A 12,608-nucleotide genomic window follows, 5' to 3' on the forward strand; every position below is an offset into this window, starting at 1 on the left:
AAAAACTTATTAAGAAACCCTTCACAAAATGTATGTACTGAACATAACATGGCAACGATTTGCGGTCTGCTAATAAAACTGAAAAATTAGGTTCAAAATGATTTTTTTCAAGCTTCTACTACTAAAACAATAACTATGCAATAATTGCTACAAATGAAGAGAGCAGAAATAGTTAATGTTCACAAAGCATGAAGAAGAAGATGAACAGAGTGAGAAATAAAGCAGCAGAGCATATTTAGAATTTTCTGATTGTTGGAAAAAGTCTATTGCGAAATAAGATTGCCGTTACAAACTTTTGGAAAGGTGTATCAACTCAAGCTACTGTCTTAGCTACTTAACCCAACAACATAAGCTAATATATTTGAGGATCATGGATATATTCTATTGTTGTTTTACTTTTTTTCGCTCCATAATTCAATTGCTTATATACGTACATAAATAAAAGTATGTAATGCATGCTCCATAGTTAATGGGTCTTTTTTTTTTACTAAGTCTTAATTTCCGTAATGGTTCGCTGAATGTTTATTGTTTGGTGGTTGGTGTAAGCAAATGCAGTCGTTATTATATAAAAAACAGTAAACGCTTTTTCCAACAGAGCAGAGCATCCATCTACAAAAGAACGTCATCAGTTAGAGACTTAAAAATAAATGTACGTCTGTTTCTTACATTTATCCAAACATAACGTTTACGTACATGTATATACAACCAACTCTGCTCAAAAAAAAAAAAAAAAAAACTCTTGTCTGGAGAACAAAAGACACCAACTGCAACAACAACAAGCACAACAACAATAAAAAGCAAACAATACAAAATTTATATACATACCGCACTCGAGTCAGTTAGTTATGCTAGAGAGCTTGAGATTTAAACACGTTTAACGTTTGTGTTGCTTTTATTTGCCTGTTGTACAAAGAAGATATAAAAAATTAAAGAAACGCATATTTTATTTAAAGATTTGATTAACTCGGTTGCAAATTAGGCTTTTTTTTTTGTAAGAAACGCGTAGTGAAATTTTTTTGTTAAGCAAATTGGGAACTTAAGATTTTGTATATAAATTTTAAACGAAAAAATCACGTAAAATTAAAAGCAAGCTGCGCTTAATAATATTTTCGGAAAATATTTAAAATTCGTTAAAAAAAAACGAAACGAAGCGAAAATTTTTTCATATTGTCTGGTATTTAAAATGTACACCTTCCTCATTTTTGATACATATACACAAAATACAAACAGGCTCGCCTTGTAATTCTCTCTCTCCCTCTCTCTCTCTCACTCTCTCACTGTCTTTCTTACTCGCTTTCCTATTAACTAATCATATTAACAATAACATAAAACTCTCTGATTGGTGTAAATAACAGATTCGGAAATATTAACATAGCCTCATACTGCAAGTGACGTCACAGATAGATTAGCATTAATGTAGGTTTGTTGTTGTTTCCTCATACATATTAATACTGAATTAAGTTTGATGTAATTTATTTACTAGAAAATTTCAAGATAACATTTTTCGTAATTGTGCATATATAAATAATATGCTGAAGACTGACAAACGTTTGTATTTGTAAATAGCCCGAATTTAATTTACTTAACAGACTAGAGTAATATTGGTATAGCCTGAGTATACAATGAATAAATATTGTACTGTTACGTGGATGATGTGTCTGCTTGGCTATCACATTTCTCTTACGCTTTACTCTCCCTGTAATAATATATCCTCTCTCAGATTTGTTTAATGTTAACAGTAGTTTTTCTCTTGTTAACAGCTGAATCGTTTAGCTGAATTATGTTCTTTTAGATATTTTCGTTTCAACGTTTTTTATGTGCAAAAAATTTCGAAAATACAATGGGAAGAAGAAGCATATACAGCAAACTTTTTTTTTATATACAAAACAACAAGCGTGTCAGCAAGCCAACGTTAAAAAGAAATTTTAGAAGTTCATAGAAAAATTAATATAAATAAATAAATAAATATACTTATTATATAATTATTAATATAAAAAAAATTCTTTATTTATACATTAGTTACATAGTGTTAAATAAGAATATATACAAAATATAAATTCGTTGTTCGATTGTTGTATACCGTGCAAAGTTTATAATGAGAATTTTCATTAGATTTGAAAAGTGAAAAAATAACATGAAAGGAAGAAATTGCTGAATCGCCTTTTTAAACAAATTCTTTTAATACGTACCACATATTATATTCAGATGAAATCTTTAGATGCCTACGTAAGGAATTTCAAATTATTAAAAATTAACAAATTCACAAGAAGTCTCATTCTAAGTGGTGCTCATCATTAAAGTAATCGCAGAGATTTCCGAAAACAACTGCTACTGTTCAGCGCATTCCCACGAACATCTGCGTAAACGTATTAACAAATGTCAGTATATTGAATGTGCCAGTGTATGTATACGTTCGAAATTTTTCATAAGTAAAAAGAAAAAAATTTGTAAAAAAATCTGTTTCTTTCAATTTTTTCTTCTCTCTATTTTTCTGCGTGGCGTCCACGTAGAAGATGTAAGGAAAAAATTTAAAAATCCTTATACAACTAGATGGGCTCTAAACAAATGCTATATTTGGTTTATGCGAGATTATTAAGAAAGTTTTAAAAAAAGAAGATAAATAAACTTCTTATTCGTCAGATTTTGTCGAAAATAGCGACCCATATGCTTCGCTTTATTTTAACTAAAAATTATCCGTGAGTAGATGCAGTGAGCAAAGTTTATAAAGTGATGCTCTACGTCATAGTATTTGATATTTTTTTTATCTCTAGATTCTCTGTTGGTAAAATTTTAAGTTTGTCCAAAGTTTCTTTTAGACTTTGATATACCTTACCAAATTTTTTTTGAAAGACAATCACTAATGGTTTAGCAAGTCACCCGACCAAGAGAATATTTGCTTCAACACTTATAGAGACCCATAACGTGTCTATTAAATGATCCCTGATAAACACATCATACAATCGGGCAGCCGTTCGATCCTTTCCTTTTCGCTTTAGGTTTTCGAAATTCTGTTAAAAATGCGCATAGAAAGCTAATGAACGATCGATTTGTCGCTAGTTTAGGTCCATTAGTTCAACATGCAACTAAATATGACAAGAGCGAATAGAAAATATGAAATATTCGAAAACTTAGTGTGCGGTGAGTAGTGATGTTTGAAATTCGAACACACATTCGAACGTGTAGTTCTAATTGTCAGTATAATAAAATTGAAAGAAACGAAAATTCCAAAATGTTACATATCTACCGTCCGAAAAAGAAAATTGAGCACCCGATAAAGTATACAGACATGTTTACTCTATTTATATACTTAGTAACAACGAAGAGGCTTACTAAAAATTGTGCACTTCTTCCTGAAACAAAGCAACTTTAGAAATGTGGATAATGTAATACGATTAGTTATTTTAAAAAATTGGGTTTAATAGTTCTTGTAATTGTTATAGTGTTAGTTGATTTCCGATATCAAATTTCCAGTATGCGCGAATGTGTTTTTGCATTCATAGCGTTAAAATAAAAGAATAATTTACGGGAAATGTGTGATAGGTTGTCGTTTTTAAATCCAAGGATCGATTCTATGACTTAATTATTTATACAGATTGACCATTGTTGTGCACTACACCACTTGTGGTACAGGGTATATCAAGTTAGTGCGGAAGTGTGCAACACGCAGAAGGGATTAAGATAGATCCACCTTTTATTATACCGATAGCTTCAGAGTCGTACTCTGAATTGATTTAAGCCTATTTGTCCGTCTGATGTCTGTCCATGTACATTTATGTTCACGCTACAGGTCGCAATTCTGCAGATATTTTCATGAAATTTGGTACAGTGAAGTATATTGACCTCACTAAGTAGTAGTATTTCGGCATTCGTATGTGGTGATGAAAATTGTCCCATAATATTAATACCATACAAAAATGCACTCTGCAAAATTGGGACCATCTATGTCTATTTTAAGATCCCGCCTATGCAAGGATTAAATTTGTACTACATTAGGTTGCATTTTGGGCGCGCTGCCCCATAAATGCGCACTTGAAAAATATGCCCTTATATTGAAACAAGATGTAATTTTTATGTTCTATAATAAAGATGGGAACTGTGTTTAGGCAATGTGGTGTAGGGTATTGAAAGGTCGGCCTTCCCCGACTAGAATCTTCTTACTTAATTATGAGGTTCTTTTTATATCAAGTAAAAGTGTAGTTTCGAGGGCCTAAAAAAACATATACTCGTCCGCAACATGAAATTACGGTTTGTTGTAGTCGTACGTGTTCCGTCTGTGTGCCGTTTGTTCTTGGCCGTTTTCGTAAGCGAAAGTGTGACGTGAATAGAAAAATCAGACGTAAAATCAGAATGTAGATACATGTCTACTATATCTTTTATATCCTACCTTATTAAGATTTTCTAAAAGCTTTGTACGCAATTGACGCTTTTTCAATTTGTGCATTTTACAAGCGCTTTTTATGCATAAAAATATCGAATTTTGCTTAGCTAAGAAAAAGAGCGTAAAATAGGTTTTTTTATATTAAATCCCTTACTTTTTTATAAAATATGGATGAATCCATTCAATTTCTAAGAGAACATATCAATCTATTATTATCTTAAGAAACAAAAAAAAAAGTTTAATTAAATCATTTTCACTAAAACTTTATCGCTGTTAGCAGCCACATCAACACATTGATTGATAAATAATACAAATCCTTCCCGTAAGAGCCGACTGTCGTTGCCGATTCCTTCTATAGGCAAAGAAGAAGACAAAAAAAAAATTGTAAAAAAAAAAATTGCACTTTCGTGGTGCTCGTAATTTTTGCACACTGTCTTTACCAACAACTAATAATAATTGAATCTGTGTGGTCTTTAAATGCACTTTAACCCTTACTCAATACAAGAATACAAAACTAAAAACAAATATATTCTGTATAACACACAACAACACACAGTCATTATTAAAATATTCACTTAGATAATGAAAACTGAAGCCACTGCTACTACACCAAATCCGAAAACTAATACTACCATCGCAAATAAAATGGCTTTCGATATGTATCCAACAATTTCGGGTAAACAGCAAGATCCAGTGCGTGAAGTTGTTATGAAATACATTGATTATTTCTTGCCAGAGTAAGTACGCAAAACATATGAGAATTTTAATTAAGTTAATGATTTGCAGCAATCTTTCAAGATCAATATATCTTAAAATTGTTTGTTCTACTACTACTACTACTACTTACTAACGAATCAAGCGAGAGAGCTTTTGCCAATTTTTTCAAAATATATTCATTTGAAATTTTTCTCTCCTACATACATTAAATACATTAAATTTGTCAAAAAAAAAATGATATCAACACGAGGATCTGATCCGATTTTATCAAATCAGTCTGTAAAAATGTTCCTTACAAAGACAAGTTTATTTTTAAGGATTCATAGGCGTACAGTCAACGAAATCCTTCCAATGAGTTCACTCGTGCAATTAGCAGAATACCAATATTTTGCTTTTCTTAGATTGCCATCGTTGCTTTTATTTTGACAAGCCAAATTTAATAATATGAATATTATAATTCCATAATATTACCATAAGTTTTTTTTACGAATTTAAAGTGAAAGAAAAAATCTTGGAATTGATCAACAAATTTGCAAACGGAATGCTTTTGTACGGTGTACGAATAAACTTTCCCTGTTTTTTCGAACTATGCAGCACTATCATTATCCATGGCCTTTTCACATTTATCGGTTAGCTTTAGGGATAGTTTTCAAAATGAAACGTTATATGGGAAATGGTTGAAAAAGTTGTCCAATTCGCACCATTTTCCTTTGACCAATGCAAACCATTCATTGTCAATCACTGTACCAAATTTTGTAAGAATACCGCAACAATTGCGGCCATTAAGTTGAACGGACAGACAAGCGTGGGTCGTGTGGGACAGTAAGCGTGAGTAGAACAATATATTAAAAGGCTCTCTGGTTGCTTCATACATCCGCACAAACTGAATATACTTTCGTACCTGGTGTTGTGCAAAAGTTTACTAAGATTAATTTTATAAAAACTTCCAACAGTTTTTCAAGAACTAAAGTTCAGAGAGCATTATTACCTAATACTTTTATATAGATTTGAAGCAAACTAGTAATCTGATCAAAGATAAGTGAAGCTTTGCATTAATCCAAAATATGGATTTTTGGATTTCATATTTTTATATTCAATATCACAAGGAGGATGGATGTGTATTCGTCCTTGAATAATAATCTCAAATATTTTAACAAGAAAATAGGCAATAGAACCCTGAATAGTTTTTTCGTCTAAAAGCATACAACAAATTTTTTGACAACTTAAGAAAAGTTGCCCTTGCGTTAAATAAACTTAAGAAAAAGATTTTCACAAGATCATAACTAATCAAAAAAAGATTGATCCACTAATACCGAAAACAATGTTAACCTTAAAACATTGTTCATGTAAGATTCAACTAAATGAATGAAGAAATGATCATATGAATATGTTTTAGGTTATTTCATGTTAATTGAAAATACTAAAATAACTGTTTTCCCCTCATTTCTGACCGTGAATATAGTTTAGCACTTTTGAAACGTGAAGTTTTGCTTATATAAGCATTTTCAATGAACTGTTTATGCAATGCGATATCGACCTTGAAAATATTTCGCAAATCCTAAACAGCCAATAACAAAGATAAGAGAAATTAATTAACACCAGAATTACCAACGTTTTGTATTTGTACAATTGCCGTAGTCGCAGAAATGAAGAGAGAAAGCTGAAATTTTTTAAATATGTCCATTGCTCGATTAAGGAAGCCAACTTTATTTATTCATATCTGGTTACAATTAACGCATTTAGGCATATTAAGCAACACGTTAAGGTTGAAAGGTTTAAATTACACAATTATAGAGACGATCATCAAAGGACAGGAACAGTTAACAGTTCTCAGTTTCAAAGTAGAGAAATATTGTTAAGCTTAAAGCATTAGCAAAGTTTTAGAAGAACAATGACATCATATGTGAAGGAATATCTTTCAGAAAAGCAATCAGTAAAGGTAAAGTGCAATATTATAGGCATTAAAGGATTAGAGAGGAACATAAGTCTATGCAAAGCATTAAAGGCAAACATGCAGAAGTCAAATTAACCATATGTACAATATATTATATAAAGCTACGTTCTGTAAGGTGAGGTCTGTCCCACTAAAAATCGAATGACGATCAGCGACTTGGCATTCTTGAGTCTTATCACATGAGGTATGCAGTAGTCCGCATGGAACCCGAGAAACTGAAGTCATCTCGAAAAAAAGAGTCGAACGTTTCTTTTTACAGTCACCTGCCACTTACGATTTTGTAGAGATATTTCCTAAAAACTGTTACTTAGATTCATTTGCATGGTTTAACATAAGGTTTAATTGGTTAGCAGCTTCAACTTTATTGAATGATTTTTAATGCTATCATTTTTGTATTTTTTATGTCATGTCGTGCAAATGGAACAATAACAATTTAACAAAAGTGAATTTATTTGTATATTCTGCTAAGTCTTTGGCAGATTTTTGTTTCAAAATAAACAAAATTATTCTGTACGAGTTAATGTTATTTGACTTGTAAAGTAGAGATTAATGAAGATAGACTTTGCTCTTAAATTCTTTACGAATTCAGAGAGATCCCTTTCGTTCGCATATAAATGCATATGATATATCCGAACTGTTGTCATTTCAAGCAATATCTGAACAGAACGCACGTAGCAGATTCAATAGTGTTTATATATGCAGGAAAAATCCTTGCACATTTCTTTAGTAATAACTCAGTAGTCATTGATTTTTCTCAAAACATGTTTGCTTTCATATTTTTGATATTTATACCCTGCACCACAAATGGATAGTGCGGAGATATGTAACGCCCAGAAAGTCTTAAAATTGACCCATGTTTTGTTACACCGATTGATTTAGAATCACTTTCTAAATCGACTCTAAATCGAAGCATGTCCGTCCGTCTTTTATCTGTCCGCGTATTGTTGTGCTCAAACTGCAGATCATCTTGTTGCCCTGTTTTCTTAACCAACAGGTTGCAGTTTTTAGAGATATTTTGAAGAAATTTGGTGCCCTGACGTATTTTGACCCAAGAAGGAACGTTATTGAAAATGGTTTGGATCGGTCCATTTTTTGGACCACTCTCCATGTAATACCCTACCTTGAAAAGTCGTTATATGGAAAAAATTGCTACTTTCTAAATTTCTTGACAAAAGTGGCCAAGTAATAATATTTCGGCATTCTAAACTTGTGTGAAAACTTTGGATCAGATCGGGCAATTCTTTGAACCCCTTTTTATATAATGAAAACTAAAGTTCATATGATAACTAGGTTTGATTTTCTATTCTTTACGATGAAGATCAGTTCATAACAGTAATTTAAGATAGAAAAATTAACAACACTAAAACTTGATCATCTCAGCCTATTTTTTGGATTCTATCTTATATAGGGATTTTGACGAGAATTTTTCTTTATTAGGGCAGAAAAGTTTAAATTTTTTTGTATGTTATGATGAAAGTTGATCCATAATGTAATTTGATATGAAAATTAAATAATGCTGAACAGTCACCTCAATTCTTGAAGCTTTTGGCGCAACCGTTCTTACGGAAAGTAAGAAAAGCAAAGGGGCACAGTTTTTAATATACAGTTCCAGTTCGTATAAAAATAAGAATTGTATTAGACAATGGGGCCGGCCCGGACGGATTATAATGTTTTCACATAATGTTTCATAATAGATTTTCTTTCATTTTTTTGATTTTTCGCATCGCCAGGCGCGGGTACAGAATTTTTTATTTTTTTGCTTTCTTACATCAAACATATTTTTACCGGTATCTAACTACTCGGTTTTGTAATTCCTCACATCCATTAACTATGGGGAATATCTTTCATGAACATAACGCAGACAGACAGACGGGCGGACATGCTTAAATCGCTTCAGAATTTGATGCTCATCAAAACTGCAACCTGTGTAAAAGGAGAATTCAACAGTAATGGCATTTGCGGCCATTGTACATTTACACTTAGTCATTATGTCAAAAGTAACCTTTTTCGTTTTCGCTATGAGCCTCGTGTCAATCAAAAAGAATCTTGTGCTTAGAACAGGAAAGAGTCAATCAACCCGAAATTTGGGATAGGGAAGCGTTGAAGAATTGTGCGTAACCTTTCTAAACCGCAGCCGCCGTAATAAATTCCACAAATTCTTTACGAGTCATGAAGTGAACCAAATATTATGCAGACCCGTAACGTCCGTCTGATGTCAGTTCTAAACATTCAGCTGACCGTAGAAAATTAATCTATCGTTTTTAAGTTCAATTAAAACAATGAAAGCTCTTGTACGTACGCAGGTTCGTGTTGAAAATGGGTTAAATCCGTCCAAGGACACATCTACCCTGCAGCACAAACTGCGAGCAGCTCTGCTTTGTGCGTTTTTTGATCGTTACCTGTTTACAACTAATAGATATAACATGTAACTTTCCGCGGATATTGTACAAAAATGAAAATAATAAGCCACTCGAGTATCCACAGAGTATGAAAGTTTAGTTGTTCCGCTTTTTATTTTTGGATAAATAAACAAATTTGAAATAAAAACAACTTCCGCTCCAAGTTATTGGAGTCCTTCCTGGCTATATGAGCCTTATTTCATCCAGTTGAATCTCTGGTTGAAAAACTAATGGACGCCAAATATGCTTCGCACATTGGTTGGATGGTTTACCTATCATATGCACAAGTTTCTTCAACAAATAGATATTTTTTTTTGCATGCATTTTTTTTTTATATGTGTACGTTTTTTGAAATACATAAACGGCAAAGACAGTAACATCCAATTTTCCCACGATTCTCATAACAGGCTGCAAGGCTTCTCGTGCTCTTATTTGTTATAAAAACACGTGGTCCGATTAGGGTTAAAAGTCTTCTCATGCAAACTTTCTCAAGTGTTACCATGCATACCGTATAAACGTTTTTTTTTTTTTCTGCTTTTCTAATTCCTATCATCTTGATACGATCGATGGTACGGGGTAGTTTTAGTGTTAAACAACAAGATGCATGTAAAAGGAGGTGCGTTTTTTCGTAAGCATATAAAGTGTCATAAACAATGGTATAGAATACTTGAAAATATGAACACATTAAGTAAGCAAATGATGCAAAAATGTTAAGTAATACAAATGAAAGAATTTCTTAGAGGCGAATAGGCATTGCAAAGTGATTTATTAAGTGAAGGCACAATTGTTTTATTGAATGTCTTGGATCAAAGTGTAACCTTACAAAAGAAACATTTTGTGTATACTGAAATAAGCCTTTATCCAGCATAATTAGACTTTCAAATATATGTGAACCGAAAAACTTGTGGGTTAAAAACCCTTAAATTAGGCGATCACTAAAATTATTTGTTTTTTCTTGTTGTTAAAATATTTGTTTTCATTTATAATAATAAACGGACATCATTCAACGTCATCGTAATTGATTATTAAAAGTAATATATCATGCATATATATATGTACGGTTTTTTTGTATATATGCATGTGTTCGGCTTTCTTCTAATTGTCAATAAAGTTGAGATGCACAACTATTTTTTTTACAATTACATCATCATTGTTATTTTTATTAGCATCACTAACATACTTTTCCGAATCGAAAAAAGGTGTTAGTTTTTTTTTTTTTTTGTTTTAGCAACAGTTACACGTTTGTTTAACTTTTATTGGGTTTGCCAGAAAGCACTGTCGATATATAAACGATGAACATTTTTAGTGATTTTTCTCTCTACTTTACTTTTTTAGTAAATAATTTCAGATAAATTTATGTAAGATTAAAGAACGAACTAACTGTTACGTTAGTCTGATACTTTTGTGATACTTTTGTAATTTTCTATAAAGGCGAGGCCATTGGCCATTGGTGTATAGGAAACGCCGTTGATAGCATAATAGAACGCACTTCGTGAACTTGGTTTCTTGAATCCGGTTCTGCGAACTTTTCGCCCAAATATCTTAGATGAGTTTTCTTGAAAGCATACTTGGTATCAAGATTAATAAACCCAATATTCGCCACCACTTTCACGATCTATATAGCCTTTCGTCCTTTACCGGGTAGATGGCAAACACCTTCGGAACAGAAATCTGTTGGTTTTGAGACTAAATGATCATCGAGGCATGTGGTAAATGTGATCGCAACGATCTAAACAAGTGGTAAACAGAAAGTTACAGGTCTGACGAATGTGCCGCATTCGCGAGATATTCTCTCAGCTGTAGTTGAAGATCACCTCTAAATTTTCATTTTCTTAAAGGGCAACATTATCTAAATGAAATCTCTCAAATCATTTTCTAACTGTTTCATAGTCTACTGTACCATTACTGCTTCCACCAGTCTTCCACCATCTCTTCTTTACCCATTTTAATGGTGTACCCAGAACGACAGCTTATAAAAAACTAAAGCTTTTGTTGTACAAGCGAAACTATCTAAGCGAGCTATGTGTACTCAAAAGTTTGGAAGCGATGAATGCGTTCGTGCTCGTTTTATGAAGCCACCGATATCAATTTACAGAATTCCTTTGTACATCTAATACAATTAATATCAAAACTAGCGAGATGCCTATGCTAGCAAAGTATGTCTTGTTCGCATGTATGTTTTACGACCGATTAAGATGAAAAAGTTAGAAAATAAAACTAATCCAATCTTCCCACAAACAAAAAGATTCAATTTTTTTTATATCAGAATATCGGAAATTCCTTACTCCTCAGAACTATCTACAAGCTTAATGCGAACGGAGCGGAGCTCTATAGTGGCCATTCTTAGTGATAAATTGGCTTTCCAATGCAATCACAATTCACGATAGAACAGTTACTTTCACCTGTAGGATGACACAAAAAATGCATTAAAAAGATTCACTTTCTGCATCGTAATCACCCTGTAGATATACTATCTACAAGCTTCGGCAGAAAAACACACATTAAAGCCGGTTCAACTTTTTTCCGCAAAACGAGTATGACTACGTCGTCAAATTTAGTTTGCAAAATTTTCCAAGCTAGCTCAAATTTTACTTGAAAAGGATCGGAAATTACGTTGGCACAAATGTTTTTAAAATGTTTCATATGTCATATAAAAAAAGTGACTGAAATTACTTTCTTGCCAGCCCTGGAGTTTTTAAATCATTTTCGAGAGATACACTAAAAATCCGGTACAAACATCATACAAAGTCGCAACATATATTTAAAGCAATGCTTTATAGTTTGTAACAGTAAGTATGTGATGACCTGATTTTCTCTACTTTTTCTCGTTTCCTTTCTCTTTGTTAAGCGAATATGTTTGTTGCTGACGTTTTTACGTTTTTTTTATTATCGGTGCTGTCGTCTGTTTTTAGAGGCGGCCTACAGGCTTTTTTTTTATACTCATGAAAGCAGTCAAGTTTTCTATTCAAACTCCTAGCGTATATATATTATCGACATATGTTGCCGCCATGCCATGCAAGCCGTTGCTTTGCCAACATGAATCGTAACTATGTAGATTTTCTAGAGACAATTTCAACAGAGTATGTACATAAGATGTTCCCCCATTCATATTATAGGTGGAGTAGTAATGTGTTTAATATGAATATATATATATATATAT

At 32.4% G+C, this 12,608-nt stretch overlaps 1 protein-coding gene across 2 annotated transcripts in view; it reads left to right on the plus strand.

Moving 5' to 3' along the window:
* The window catches only part of LOC119635341 (protein bunched, class 2/F/G isoform), a 218,325-nt gene that overhangs the window by 135,946 nt on the left and 69,771 nt on the right, over positions 1–12,608 (plus strand). The gene's annotated exons all lie outside the window — the stretch shown is intronic.

Source organism: Glossina fuscipes, unplaced genomic scaffold (genome assembly GCF_014805625.2).
Source record: "Glossina fuscipes isolate IAEA_lab_2018 unplaced genomic scaffold, Yale_Gfus_2 26, whole genome shotgun sequence".
NCBI classification, from domain to species: domain Eukaryota; kingdom Metazoa; phylum Arthropoda; class Insecta; order Diptera; family Glossinidae; genus Glossina; species Glossina fuscipes.